Source organism: Ictidomys tridecemlineatus, chromosome 8 (genome assembly GCF_052094955.1).
Source record: "Ictidomys tridecemlineatus isolate mIctTri1 chromosome 8, mIctTri1.hap1, whole genome shotgun sequence".
In the NCBI taxonomy this organism is placed as follows: Eukaryota; Metazoa; Chordata; class Mammalia; order Rodentia; family Sciuridae; genus Ictidomys; species Ictidomys tridecemlineatus.
The window spans coordinates 32,233,380-32,248,465 of record NC_135484.1 but is presented as its reverse complement, the minus strand read 5'-3'; the positions used below and the strand labels follow the sequence as shown (position 1 = coordinate 32,248,465).

The window sequence follows — 15,086 nt, the reverse complement described above, 5'->3', positions numbered from 1 at the left end:
TATACTTGACATTAAAAATTAATGCAGATCTTGTAGGATTAACAAATACCGTAGATATTCTCCAATGTAGTTTTTGCTGAATTCTTTCATAGAGCTTCTTTCTTCAAATTACCTAATTTCTCATAGTGAGCTGTCTGAAAGGAATGTCCCTCAAAAGAAATGTCATTACACAGGCATGCTGACCACTGCGGTTTATCTACCTCAAACAAAAACTTGATAACTAAATAGACAATATCCAATCAGAAAACATTTTACTTGCTCTTATCTTACTGCACATTTTTTTCCATTTTAAAGTACTTTGCTTTTATGTAGAAATCAAATAAGTGAACGTTCAGAGATGAGACAGACTGCCTCATGAGACAGGCAGGCTCCGGTGGCTGGAAATACTGAAGCACAGGATGGGGAAACAACTCGCTCCTGGGGGTGTAGACAGGGGAATGGACCAGCTGATGACGTTGACGACTTACTTTATGTCTAACTCTGGTATTCTGTGATGCTGAAAATAAATATTAAGATAAATATGTATTTTAACAAGACACACAATTTAATTGTATCATGAAACATATTTTAATATAGTCTTTTTTGTGGGACTTCTTACCAGGACCATTTATGGTATTTTTTTCATAAATATGAGTCAGATCTCCAGATAGTTTCTGATGGTTTGGAATTTGCTGGTGTTACATTAATATATACATTGAGGTATACATTGTGGATTTAATCTCTGGTGAGTACTTTTATTTTTGAACTTTAATTACCATGGTGGTAATTATTCAGTTACACTCAGGGAGTCTGTATTTAGATTTTTCCAGTTCTCCAGAAAGCTTCCAGAAATCTTAGTCTTATACTTTGCTCTTCTCTTCACATTTAAGACACAATGACTTTGTGATTATCTTTCACATAGCTGTTCTCTCTTATCACATGAATTTCTAGCACCCCACATTCAGGACAAATACTGATGTCCCCTTAGTTGTACCAGAACCTAACACAGTGTCTCACCCAGAGGAGGCATGTTCTGAATGTTTGTCAGTGAAGAGAATGATACACATTGCCTGTTAGGCTGCCATTGAGACAAAATTAGTATGTACTAGAGGACAGAATTTTGAATGACTTTGGTCATGAACTCCTAAAATTTTGAAAGTTTATCCACTTTCCCCCTTTGTCCTTTAAGCAAAGAGTCTGGAGAATTAAAAAAAAAAAGGGGGTGGTGGTGGTGGTGCTGTAGACATGATGACATTCTTTTCTTCCCTTCCTCCTCATTCTCTACTTCCCTTCTCTTCCCTCCCCTTCCTTCTCTTCTTAATTTATTGAATGATTACTGTGTGCCAGATACTATGGCAGGATTATTTTCAGATATGCTTATGAAATGCAACTGTTAGAAAATATATGCTCTCCAAATGTCCCATTTCAGAGGAGAAGTTGCTAGAAGCCAGAGAATTGGGTAATTTCTCAGTTCCAGTCCTCCAGGGGTACGATGGGGCCCAAGGCTGGCAGAAGGCCTGGATCCCAAGTTGCTCCGTCAGTATCTGTTGTCCTCCTGAAGCAGTGAAGCCAGTGGTGCTGATAACCCAAGACTACATTTTGCATAAGATCTATGCTGGTAATACTGCCAACACTTGCATAGTGGCAGCAGTAATGTTGTGCAAATGTAAACTATTTAGCCACAGTCAGTAAAGATTATATTTTCCCTTTATAAAATTATGTTTCTAAAATTCAGTATAGGAACATTAGAACAAATGCTAATATTCTTATTTTATCTCCCTGATTCCCTCTGTTAATTCAGAGGCTATGTATTAATTGTATTTTCTTTTGTTGTTGTTCTCAGGTGTTCTGGTAATTTGCCTGGATTTTTCCATCAAATGTTGAATAATTTTCAATGGGATTACCTAGATTGTAGGATCATTCCCAGCCCCTGGTGTAGCTATGGCTGCTGTGAGTTACACATAGATGCCCTATCCTCCAACAGTATGATTTGACCTGTTCTTGTGTCTTCTTTCCTGGAGCCATGTGAAAAAGGAGCAGGATTTCTGATGGACATAAAGGTCTGGGCTAATAAAAGAAATCTTCATTTTTGTTACTTCTTCCTGGGGCACTTGCACTTTAACAAGACTAAAATCCTAAGAACTCTTGGGAGGTATTTGTAGTAAAATAATAAAATAGTTTAAGCACTGATAATGACTTCACCCAAAATAATGTCTTATGGAAGAATTCTAGGCATTAGGCTAAAGCCAGAAAACCTGATGAGGACATGTGATAAATCACTTCCTAGAGATCTGCTTAATTTTGGCCTTGCTTAATACATAGGTCTTTGAGCTTTCATGCATGAACTTACTCTTCAATGAGAGCCTCAAAACTCGCAGTCTGGTAGAAAAGCAGAGATTTTGGACACAGACTGACTCAGTTTGTATTTTTGGTTCTGACATTTACTATTTCACTTCTCTAAGCTTCTGTACCCTCACCTCAAGTAATATCTACCTATTGTGAAAATTAAATAGCTAATAGTTATAAAATGCCTGACATTTTGCTTGGCTTATAGTATATTATATTATAAATATAATTTCTTTGCAACAGGTAAATAATATGTTAATTGTATAACTATACCCAAACCGTGGTATTATTTTCACTTTCCCGGAATGGGAAATAAGGGACATAGAACTTCAGACCATGAATTGTTGAGTAGACTCATGGCATTTGTCTGCATAGCATCCTTCCTTTGGGGGGACTCCCTTCCCTTCTTCTTGAGGTCCTGTCTATCATGATGCCTTGCCTCCTGTCCTAGGACAGACATGTGGTCCAAGAAAAGTCACCAGTCTTCCTTAAGATTTGACAGAGGGTCATTCTAAGAATGAAGTTAGTGCCAAAGAAAGAAGTCTAATAAAGAAGAGAGACACTCTGGTGGTAATGTTTGACCTTCTGAGTTCAGCCATGCCTGGGACCTTCTTCCCTACACGAAGCTCTTCCCCTTCTTCTTTGCTTAAACTTGGTTGGGTTAAACCTTTATCACATGCAAAAGGAGGCTTTAGATGTTATTCTAGGAGATTCTCAGTGCATATAAGTAGAAATAAAACCTTAGCTCTGCCAAGCTGACTTCTAAGATCACTGTAGCTATACAATCAATGCACTGTTATTGCTACAGAGAAATTATATTTACTGAGTTTATTATATGCCATTCTTCAACATATATTCTAGAACAAATATATCAAACAGAGAAAAATGAAAGCTTTCTGATTTCTTCTGAGTCTTCATGTTCCATATTAGTTGTAGTGAAATTTAGCCTTACGTGAAGGTACTGTGAAGAATATTTCAGTGTACTTCAGTGAAGGTTGTTTGGCCTGTAATGTCTGCAAAGCTCTGAGCAGGTGTTTTAGAAGAAACAATGAGGAGGAATTTTTATTTTTTCTTTTTAATTTTCATGACTTTTAAAAAATAAATGTGTTGGATCCCAAAGTTTAGTATGCTCCAAAAGGAAAAAATCAAGGTGAAGGATCTTGATGCTTTCAGTCTAACAAGTGAAGCCACACCCTTTACATGACAGGAAGTTACATAGCTAAATCAATGAAGGCCATGAAAGCAAGTTAATTACCACCAGTCTTGGAAATTACCTTGAGCTCGTATCAAAGACAGGATTTACAACTTGACATCAACAAACAGTTTCTACAGCATACATTTTAGAAAATTAAATGTATTATGACAGGCATTTGTAATGGTAAGGTTACAAGTTAACAGACCTTGGGACTAGTAAACCTTTCACTTGCATAGTAAAGTTCTTTGCTCTTAGCAAATAGTCAGACAAAACCTGAACTGTATGGTGAAAATATAAAGAATAACTGGAGCTTGAACTTAAATGCTATGCTAACATGGACATAAATGTTGTTAATTTTATTATACCCCAAAGACATTTAGGCTTACAATTTCCTATTACTGCATACTCCTCCCAAAACTTACAAATTTAGTCATGGACATTTATAAACATAAGATTTATGTACAGAAAAATTATAGTACTAAGGAGAAAGTGATGTACAAACAAGATGCTTGGAGTGGAGGGAGAGAAGGTGTCATAGCCTCTTGAGAGGTAGAGCTCACATGTTGGTGATGCTGATGGGAGATGGAAGAAAGAATCTGGTGGAAGGGGTGATGCATTTTTCATCACCTGTCTCAGACCCCACTGCCCCTTTTTTGTGGTCATATAGTTGTTGTTGGCATTTGTCATGGGAATTACATCAGGCTTCAATTTGATGCCTCACCTCTGACCATTGGAGAGCAAAAATAAAATTCACACTTTCTAAGCATTTTAAATGTTCAGCTAAAGTTAGCTGTAAAGTCAACCTTTTCAGGGATTTGAGTGATGTGTATGATAGCTCATAAATTGGCAAGCATATAATTTGTTAACCTGAGATTTCCATCTAGATTTATTGTAGTCAAACATTATTTAGAGATCTCACAACCTGGAATGTGTCCTAAGGGAGACCAGGATGGTGTGGCCTGGAAACTACATCACAAGAAGGGGCTGAAGGACTGGCTGCTTGGCTAGGGTGAGCAAAGGCAGAAGAATCAGTTGTTTTAATTTAGAGGGCTCTTTAATGTGGAAAGGAAAAGAGTTGTTTAACAGGGCTCCAGGGTGACGGCTTCAAGACATTATTTTTTTGTGGTGGCCTGAGAACTCAGATGGTATATACATTAAATCAGTAGTATTCTTGTTATGTTTACAATAAATCTTCTTTTAAACAATGAAAATATTGAAATGGAATCTTAAAACAGAGAAGTTATTCAAGTAACAATTTGCATTAATAAATCATGGATGCCTGAATTAATAATTACTAATAATAGTGGTGAGAATTTTTTTGGTTTTGATTGTCCATTTATGTGTTACTGGGAATTGAACATAGAGCCCCCCCCCCCCACAGCTGAGCCATATCCCTAGCCAATTTTATTTATTTAATTTAAAAAATTTTTGAGACACTAAGTTACCCAGGCTGGGCTTGAATTTGCAATTTTCCTGTCTCACCCTCCCAAGTAGCTGGGATTAAAGAGTGTGCCATCACTCCCAGTTCTGAAAGAGAATTTTTAAGCCAGAATTTTCAAACTTTTCTTCCCTGCAGTGCTAGGGAGTGAATCCAGATCTTCATGCATGCTAGGTTAACACTTTACCACTGATAGAGTCTGACTAAGTTGCTGAGGCTGGCCTCAAACTTGCAGTTCTCCTGCCTCAGCCTCCTGAACAGCTGGAATTCCCAACATATGCCACTGTGCTCAGCAAAATGTTTAAACTATTTTAAGCCACCAAACTCTAAATGAAAAAATATATGCTTTTAAATTTCTCCTTAATTTATAATAACTATTAAGTGATTATTTTTAACTAGTGCTTTTAAGATCAACAAACTTGCTTTAAAATAGAGGCTTTAAAATATGTAAGTATGGGTTCTTGTCTAAGTACATTCTTATACAACTTATGCACAACATAACATGTTGGTTATTAAACTCATGGTAGGAACACCTGGCAATTAATGATCAACTAGTCCTCAAGATAACAAGATAAGGTGTGTTGCCTACTGTGTGTTTATCTTCATAAGTAAAAATTTTATAAACCCTCTTGTCCAAATTTAGACTTATTTTAAATTAATGTTCTCTAATATGATGATGGTAAATTTAAGATTAAAAGAATCATTGAAATATCCATTGTATTCTCATTACTCTATATACTTAACCTATTTACCTTCCAATGAAAATTAAATTTATAAAATTTTAGTTTGTGTAGAACCTAAAATTTATATATGTAAAACTGTATGAAATTTGATTATTAAATTAAAAGGCATAATTAAAATTGTTTTATGGAGGAATAGTTTATCAAATATACAGGTTTTTGAAAAGAGTTTCACTCTTATAGCTGCTCTTAACTTTGTAAATTTGTTTTGATGTTTATATCTGAATCCTCCATAATTACAACATTGTGGAGGGGGATAAAGAAATAGTTTGTATTGGTAAAAGCCCAGCCAAGGAAATAGGAAATACATCAGTTATTTTAACAGAGAGCATTTAATAAGGAATTACTTAAATCAGTTTTGGAGAAATAGTGAATGGAAAGGCATAACTGAGGAAGACCAGTTATGCCTGGGTTAACCTCTAGAAGGAAAGGTTCCACATAGTGAAGATTCACACTTTTGAGGAGGTGTTGCTGCGTCCAAGGAGGTGCCCTAGTGACACAGAAAAGAAACCTCAAACCTGGTCCTCTGACCTCCGAGGATGGCCAACTTTTGCTATTCTTTGTGAGGACATGTAATGAGGTTGATTCCAGGAGTGAGGTGAAAATGAAATGAAAACTGGAATCAACTTCTACTGGAACCAGTTGCTGCAGAGACAGTGGCCATAGTTGGGTCAATGGGATGTCCAGTTTCCTTCTAGTGGCCCCTCTTGGCAGAACTTAACAAATGGAGCTGGCAAAGAAGTAAATTTGCTTAGTCCTAGCCCTGGAATTGTAAATCTGAGTAAGGAAGGGTGGGTTTGGAGCTGAAAGAATACTTCGATAACTGGCATGTGGTTGTTGGCTGTTTTAAAAATATACTTTTCCATTGCTCCAAGTCAAGCATTTAGTTTATGCCAATTTGTGGTTCTTATTCTTTGGGGACAAAAATAATAATCATATTCTAAAATGGTGTTTTTTATGACAAAATTTCCCACATTTTAAAAAATACATAAAAATATAACTATTTCAAAGGAGATATCAATTTAAAAAATAGATGTGATATGGTAATTCAAATTAGTTAATAAGATGGTTCAAAGGAAAACCTTCACTCAAAACAACTTTACAAACTTAAAAAGGACAAATTATTTTAAAACTAATTTATCAATAGCTTATGAACATTTTAAAAATAATTTATTATTTTTAAGTTTTGGAGCACATATTCTATAATCCTCACTGTGTTTTGTGGATAGGAGTGAATGTTTCTTCAAACCAATTCTTTCCTTCCATGTTAAAGATACTCACTGTCAGGTTCTGGCATTGGGACAGGTCAGTGGATGCTGGGGAGTTAAACTGACAGCCGGGTGGAAGTCAGCACCAGAGAATGATGTACTGTCCTTTCCTGTCTTCAGGATAAAAGGGAACCAAAGGAGCATAGGCAGTGGCTGGAGTACTCTGAAAGTCTCAGGAATTCAAGAGGCATCTGGGAACCAAAGCAGAAGTAGAAAAGGACAGTAGAAAGAGTCAATGCAGTGGCAGGAGAGATGCCAGGAGGTCACAAACCTCAAGGCAAATTGATTTTTAAAAAAATTTTTAGTTGTAGATAGACACAATACCCTTATTTTATTTATTTATTTTATGTGAGATGCTGAGGATCCAACCCAGTACCTCACATGTGCGAGGCAAGCGCTCTACCACTGGTCTACAACCCCAGCCCTGATTTTTTTTAATTAAAAGGGAAAATGTATAGTCACACATGTGAAAAATAAGACAGGTTTGGAAGTTGGCTTTGAACCTGACTTGCAGACATTCTCAACCCTCTACCTCTCCACCTCTTCTTTCCACTCTGTCTCACCTTGTTAGCCTTTACTTGATGATGGGGACAGGTGGCTTCCAGTAGATTCTGTGTTCTCATCCTATCTGGCCTCACTTGAGGATGGGAATCAGACTTCTAACAGCTCTGGGGAACATTCTTACTGTTCCATGTTCAAGTAGAATGAGTTTCTTTCTCCTACTTTCCATATAAAAATTTTAAAAAAGGTACAGACTATGAACTATACAACCTGCAAGGTCACTATACCATATATATCAAAGATATTACAATTACATATTATAGTGTAAAGTGCCATTCTATACTAACAAAAGCAGTATGCTATGAAAAATTTTCAAAAGATGTAAATGAAGTGTCTTAAGGAAGGAGCAACTTTTTAAAACTTAGATATTCACTCTGGGCATTATATGGGCCAGTCTAGCTCTGGGCCCACAGCTCCCCCATGGCGTGTAGAATTGGGAGGAGCAGCAACCTGAAGTGGAGAAGTGGAGTGGACAATCTTGCTTACTTAGAAAAAGGGTGGGAGGAAAGAAGGGGTTTGAGGGTAGATGTGGCCTGAAGCTCTGTGCAGCTATGGAGCAGACACTCTGATCCAGAGAGATCCATGATGTGCTCTTTGGACTCTCCAAGCTGAGAATTACCTAGCTTCCTCTTTCACTCTTAAGTATTGGGAAGTTCAGAGCCCAGTTCATGGCTCTTAGGATCTTTCCCTCTGTAGTCTGTTCTTCCCTCTGTTCTTTACTTTCTGTCACAGTTTGTTTTATGTTGCTCCTAATTTTTACTTAATTATTGATAGTATACCCTTTCTGTATTTCTGATTTTAAAAAAAATCATTTCAAATCTTTTGGAGATATGACCCCCCCCCCCAAAAAAAAGAGTGAATGACTAGAAAGAAGCCCTGTGATTGAAAGTGTATAATGCTTGCTGGGCGGCATTATACACTGAGAGCACAGCTGAGACTGTGAATGATTGTGACATTACCACAGGTGCCTGACACTCATTCTTAAAACTTCAGAATGAGATATGTTCTTATAAACTGAACTTGATATGATTATTTTTTTCAATGCTACACATTTCCATTTGGTGCATCTAGAAACCTAAAGCTATCTGTATCTCACTGGCTCTTTGAGCTGCAGTCTTTTCATAGGTCTGCTAGAAACCTTTTGTATGATTAATTAGCAGTAGCTGTTCTTTTTACCTGTGATGGTACATCAGTTAGTTGCAAAAGAATGTAAATGTTAGTAATATAGAACAATGCATAAAATTCTTGTTTGCAACTATTCCAACATTGTTTCAAGAAAGCTAGGCACTATGCTGGGTGCTTAGTATTATCTTATTTAATTTTTATGGAATCCCTGTGGTATAGAAATACCATATTTGTAAATCCCTGGTTGGCAAATAAAGAAAGTGAACCATAGAAGGGCCGAGCAACATTCATAGGGACACAGATGTGGTAAGTGGGGAAGTTAGAATTCCGACCCTGTAACTCAAGAGGAAGCATTGTAAATGTTTTCTGGCTAAAGGTCTTATTTTAGAGTGAAAAATATAGAAGTGAAAATAAGAATATAATATATTTTCCACTGTTGGATACAGAGTAGCATTGTAGTATAAAGACAAAAGTGGGATGCTTTGGAGCCACATTGATCTGCATTTGAGTTCCAACTTTGACAGTTTTTTGTTGTGTAGACTTGGGCTAGTCTCTTGGCTTTAGTAATTCTTTGATATCAAGAGTTTGAGAAGCAAATACCAACTGATGAACCAAATGAATTTACATTTATATACCACCAGTATATTAGTCACCAGATTTAAATGCCAGTTCAATTTTCTACAATAAGATTCAGAGAACTCTAATGAACAGAAGACATCACACACACACACACACACACACACACACACACACACACACACAAATATACCTTTAAATCTATTTGATTTTTGCTAAATGTTCTTTGAAGTATGTAGTAAGTTTGAAGAAAAATAGATTCTAAATAACTTCTTCAGTCAGTTCTCCTGAAAGTAAAGCATTAAATTTATGAGGTCACCAGGCTTTGGGTTTTTAGAAAGTGTACCGTGTTTCTTTATATATTTTTATTATAATGCACAGAAAAGATGGCCAAGGATGATTTTTGGTCTTGATTTTGTTTTACTGATTAACCATCTTATCTTAATCTCTCCTTAGTATTCATGTTCCCTATTTAATCTGTTAGTATTGCTTTTTAATGGCAAATGGACTTGCCCACTGCTTGATCAATATTCACAAGCAAATATCCTGACCAAATTTCTGGATTTTCTGGATTTACCTGGATTTTCATGTTTAGATTTTAACAAGTGGTTCTAGAAACCATCAAAAGCAAACTGTGGCAGTTTAATCTATTTTTTGTGTATGCTACTGAATAATTAGAAAAATTTGTAATGCAAAACACCCTGTCTACATGTGACCAGACAGGAGTTGTTTTAGAATTTAGACAGCTGAGTTGAAGAGAGGTAATTTTGAATAACTTTTTAAAAGATTATTTAAGGGATAGGGATGTGGCTCAATAGTAGAGTGTGCCTAGCACACATGAGTTCCTGGGTTTAATTCCCAGCAACACACACACACACACTCTCTCTCTCTCTCTCTCTCTCTCTCTCTCTCTCTCTCTCTCTCACACACACACACACACACACACACACACACACACACAATGTTATTTAAAAATTGTTTAAATTTTTTTTCATCCTGTGAATTTAAAAATATTTATGATATTCTTGTCACCTTATAATTATGCTTATATTTTAGTCCCTCTCCCTAAGCTTAAACCATTTTGTTCCATTGTCCCAGTGTGAAACATCTATAAAGACTTAGTAGTATGTAATACAATATATAATGCAATTATAAGAATATAGTTAGATTATAAAATAACAATATAGTACAAATTAATTGATATTAGTATTAATTAATATAATAAATAAGCTCTAGATTATTATTCTCATAGCTGTAGTCTTCTTTTCCCCAGGTTGAGATTACTGTAGAGTATCTGAAGTATTCTGGGGTGGGTGTCCTGGATGAACTGAGATTCCTGATTCTAGTGACAGGACTACTGATTCCCATCACTACTGTTGTGCAATCAGGCAATTTATGCAACCTCTTGCATCTCACTGTTCTGACTTGTAATAAGGGGAGGAAAACACTTATTTTACCTATGAGGTTTCAGTGAGAACCAAGTGAGATAATGTTTGGAAAAGCCCTCTGACAGGTGTGAAGTGTTATCTACACAAATGGAAGGAATCAATCCTGTTATTGGTGTTGGTGACTGGGCATCCAGGGAATTTTCTCAGCCCATGGTTCTGCTTGACCTGAGTGTGGTCTTATTGCTTAAAAAGAGGGAAAATGGCATCCACAATTTATGATTTACTTTACTTGATTAGATGGGTGGCAGCATTTATTCTGCTGACCTGTCTTAGTGAGCAATGCCTTCAGAATGGAAAGTAACCTTTATTTCTGCTTGAATCAACTCCTAGTGTAGTTTTAGCTGAGAAAGAAAAATGTATATTACATGAGCAGGTGTGTTGGCCAAATAAGAGAAAATCATGCCAGCTACTCATGCTTTTAAGTTTTGTGTAAAACTCTCTTAAAACAGATGATAACAATTGTATGCAGCGGTTTTAAGACTCTAAGCAGTGCTTCATTTTCCAGTCTACTTGTTTTTCTGCCAGTCAAGAGTATGATTATTTGAAAATTTATGCTTGTGACATATTTAAAGCTCTATTTCTTCTTTGTCATATGTATATATTTTCACTGATAGCTGTGCCTCTGTTGATACTCCTGTGACCTGGACTTAGAATGTCTGCCTCTTTTATCACCACTTAGAATCATTTCTTTAAATTGATTTTGTACAAAATGACTCCCAGAGGCCTTGAGCAATTGTCAGGGATCTTGAGAAGTCCCCACATTCCAACCTGAACAAAAATAGGAACTAAAATCCAGGGACAAAACCACCATGGTTTCTATATAATAGAGAGCAATTTATGGTACACAACAGCAGGTGGGAGCCTACAAACAATGCCAGGCAAAACAAGTAAGCAAAACAAGCTGCAGTGAGCACAGTGTCCCTCTGAGAGAGATTTCAGAAAGAGTGACAGTGATCGTTTGTCAATCAGGGTACTGGGTGCCAATTTAGTTTGTACTGAGTACATTGGAGCAGACAGTATGCCTGATACACTGGAGGGGCAGAAGTAAAACAATAATTGGGTCACTTTCATGCTCAGAAGCCACCCCCCTCTATTTTATGGAAATATTTGATATTGAGCACAAGAGAAAAATATGATTCAGAAGGAAAGCAACCGAAAATCCGAGGCCTGCCTCTGTGAGATATTATAGCTGTTAGAGTTGAAAATGGTCTTAGAACCGAGGAAGCTAAGAAGTCATCCTAATAGCCAGCTACCTGCTAATTGCAGAGTGATAAGGCATGAGTTCATTTAATGTTGTTGACCCCAGTAGAGACTAAATTTGTCCCTAATCACTGGGAAGAAATGGTTCTTATTAGTATTTTTTAAAATTGAGATACAATTTACATACACTAAAATTCTTGTGTTTAGTTCTGTGAGTTTTAATCAACACACCGAATCTGTAACCACCACTAAAAATAAGATAAACAGTTCTATCACCTTCTAAAATTCTCTCATGCCATCAACCCCTGGGAACCATTGGTCTGTTTGCAGTCAATTTTGCCTTTTCTGAAATGTCATATATAAAATCATTGGTTTGTAGCCTTTGAATCTGTCTTCTTTCACATGGCATGTTATGTTTCAGATTCATCTGGGCCATTGTATGTATCAGTATTTCCTTACCTTGTAGCAGTGTCTCGTTACCATTGCATAAATTCACCATACCTTTTTCTTTTTTTTTAACATTGTTTTTAGTTGTAAATGGACATAATACTTTTGTTTTGTTTATTTATTTTTATGTGGTGCTGAGGATGGAACCCAGTGACTCACATGTGCAAAGCCTCTGCTATACAACCCCAGCCCTGCACCATAGTTTCTAGATGAATTCACTAGTTGAAGGGCATTTGAATGGTTTATAATTGGGGATATTTATGGATAAAGCTATATAGACATTCATCCTAGGCAATTTTCTAAGTATATAATTTCATTTCACCTATTTTCAAATCTAGCTAGAAATGAGATTGCTGGGTTGTATGGCAAGAATATGGTAAACATTTATAAGAAATATCCAAATTGGTTTTTTTTTTTTTTTTGCAATAGCTATAACATTTTTGCATCACCATCAGCAACAGAAATGTCGGCTATCCAGCTACCTTTTGTAAAGTAATTCTTAAATTCTTTTGGCCACTTTTTAAAAATATTGTTTATAGTTGTTGATAGACTTTTATTTTATTTATTTATTTATTTATATGTGGTGCTGAGAATTGAACCCAGTGCCTCACACATGCTAGGCAAATGCTCTACCACTGAGCTGTAATCTTAGCCCATCTTTTGGCCATTTTTATATTTGTTTGGTTTTTTATTCAGTTGTAAGAATTCTTTTCATATTCTGGTTTGAAATTCTTTAATGGACATGTTTTGCAAATATTTTCTCCCAGTCTGTGTTTTGCCTTCTATTTTCTTAACAGTATCTTGTGGATACCAAAAGTTTTATACTTTAATGAAGTCCAATAATTTTTTTTATAGTTTGGGCTATTGATGTTCTATTTAAGAAATTAAGGTCACTGAGAAGTTCTTGGATATTTTATTCTAAACACTTTATACCTTCAGACTTTATATTCAGTCTATGCTCCATTTTGAGTTGATTTTTATATGTATAGTGTGATATGGATTGAGGTTTTTTTTTTTTTATATATGGATGTCTAATTTAGTACCATTTCTTGAGAAGATTGCTCTTTCTCTTTTGAATTGTCTCAGGACCTTTGCTGAAAATCAGTTGGCCATATATGTTTGAGTCTATTTTTTGAATTTTGTTTTGTTTCATTGATCTTTGTCTGTTTTTATAACAATACCAAGCTGACCCCATTCCTGTAGCTTCAAAGTAACTCTTGAAATCCAGTAACATATCTTCTAGCTTTTTTCTTTTAAAAAAATGTTTTGACTGGTCTAGTATTTTACATTTTCATGTAAGTTTTAAAATAAATTTAAGAATTTCTGCAAAAAAATCATTGTTGAGTTTTTGATTGATACTGAGATCTTAATAAAATCCAGTCTTTTGATCCATGAATAAAGTTTCTTTCTTCATTTGTTTAATCATAATTTCTCTCAGAAGGTTTTATAGTTGTCTTGCACACATTTTTTGTTTACCCTATATAATATTTTATGCTGTTAAAGGTAAAATTTTCAGCAGGGAGTGAGGGGAATGGTGGGGCTGTGGGGATGGAAGGACCATAGAATGAGACAGACATTATTACCCTTATATACACATGTATGATTACACTACTGGTGTGACTCTACACCATTTACAGCTAGAGTATTGAGAAGTTGCACTCCATTTGTGCACAATGTGTCAAAAAGTACATTCTACTGTCATGTATAACCAATTAGAACAAATTTAAAAAAAATAGAAGGGAGACCAGTAGAATAGAAGAAGGGGGGGAGGGATGGGAAAGAAGAGGTATTGGTGAAGAAAAGAAAAAAACAAAGGTAATATTTTTTAAATTTTTAAGTTTTCAGTTGTTTGTGGCTAGTACAATTGATTTTTTAAATATAGAAATTGTATCTTGTGATCTTTTAAATACATTTTAGTAGAATCTTTAGGATTTCTAGGTAGATGATGATCTCTTCTGTGAATAAAAACAATTTTTCTTCTTTTTCAATCAGGAGGGTTTTAATTCTTTTTCTTGCCTAATTGCATTGGCTAATGCTTATAGCACAATATTATGTAGTAGTCGTGACGTCAGATATCTTTCTCTTCTTCCTGATTTTAGGCAAAAATCTTTGTGTTACTGTATGCTTTATTTTAATATATTTTTATAAACCCTATTTAGACAGTTATTTTTTCCTTTTAAAGAAATAAGAATGAGACAAGGTCTTTTATTTTTGCCTATACATGTGTGTTCTTAGTTATCTTCTTGTTTTTTGAGTAGATGTAAATTTCCATCTGGTAAAATTTTCTTTCTGCCTGAAATTTCTTACTTAACATTTCTTCTATTTCTGGGCAGCTATAAATGGATTCACTTAACCTTTGATATCTGGAAAAGTCTTTTTTTAAATTCTTTCTCTCTCTCTTTTTTTTTTTTTTTTTTTTTTTTTTTGGTTACCAGGGATTGAACCCAGGAGTGCTTAACCACTAAACATCCCCAGACCTTTTTAATATCTTTTTAGAGACAGAGCCTCACTGAGTTGCTTAGGGACTTACTAAGTTGCTGAGGCTCGTTTTGAACTCATAATCTTCCTGCCTAAGCCTCTGGAATCACTGGGATTTTAGGCCTGTGCCACCCTGCCCAGCTCATTCTCATTCTTAAAAATATATATTTTAGTTGTCAATGGACCTTTATTTTATTTATTTATATGCGGTGCTGAAAATTGAGCTTAGTGCCTCACACAGGCTAGGCAAGTGCTCTACCGCTGAGCCACAACACCTCATTCCCG

At 35.6% G+C, this 15,086-nt stretch overlaps 1 protein-coding gene across 10 annotated transcripts in view; it reads left to right on the top strand.

Annotated features, from left to right (window-relative positions):
* The window catches only part of Akap7 (A-kinase anchoring protein 7), a 124,396-nt gene that overhangs the window by 96,144 nt on the left and 13,166 nt on the right, over nucleotides 1-15,086 (top strand). The gene's annotated exons all lie outside the window — the stretch shown is intronic.